This window comes from Daktulosphaira vitifoliae, unplaced genomic scaffold, assembly GCF_025091365.1.
Source record: "Daktulosphaira vitifoliae isolate Bord-2020 unplaced genomic scaffold, ASM2509136v1 Scaffold_6893, whole genome shotgun sequence".
Lineage (NCBI taxonomy): Eukaryota > Metazoa > Arthropoda > Insecta > Hemiptera > Phylloxeridae > Daktulosphaira > Daktulosphaira vitifoliae.
This window is the reverse complement of record NW_026106453.1, coordinates 1-642: the sequence shown is the minus strand read 5'-3', so window position 1 is coordinate 642 and position 642 is coordinate 1. Positions and strand designations below refer to the sequence as shown.

Here is a 642-nt window from a genome sequence, read left to right as displayed (position 1 = left end):
AAAAACTATTTTTTATAGTTATTTTTAATTAATTTATAATATCATATTAACTATTTTTAGGAGTTACTTGTTCTAAGAGATGATTATTTAAGATCATTACGAGTATTTTTAAGAGAAATTTTTCGCCAAGTACGAACTGATTTTTATTTTTTAACCTTTTGTCAAGGGCTTATGAGTAGCAAAGAGTTAAATAGTACTTCTGATGTTAAAGAAAGAGTATTCACAGGCATAGTTGATTTATTAACACTTTGTATATTTCTAACTGTGTANGTTGATTTATTAACACTTTGTATATTTCTAACTGTGTATCCATATATGCGTTCAGAGCGAAAAGACTTAGCACAAGTAAAAATTAAATTAAAAAAAAAGTTATAATTTATATAATATTTATTGTTTATTATTTTTTAAGTTTGAGAAAATGCAGCATGCAATATCAAAAATTCAAAAAGATGGTGTAATTTGGCTCCATGATAATGTTATTAAAATATATCGACCATCGCCTACTGATTTTGTTCATGCATTGCATAAAGTAAAAATAATTTTTATTGCATTAGAAAATTTATTTTTATTCTTATTAATGCTTAAAAATATAAGGTCATAAATACTTTATATTTTAGATATTGTTGATGGAGTCTCCTGATC

At 23.7% G+C, this 642-nt stretch overlaps 1 long non-coding RNA gene across 1 annotated transcript; it reads left to right on the top strand.

Annotated features, from left to right (window-relative positions):
- Positions 1-270: 270 nt before the first annotated feature.
- Positions 271-642, top strand: LOC126910207 (uncharacterized). Its single transcript, XR_007705211.1, has 3 exons — positions 271-345; positions 410-529; positions 618-642. It is a non-coding gene; the product is annotated as an uncharacterized LOC126910207 (long non-coding RNA).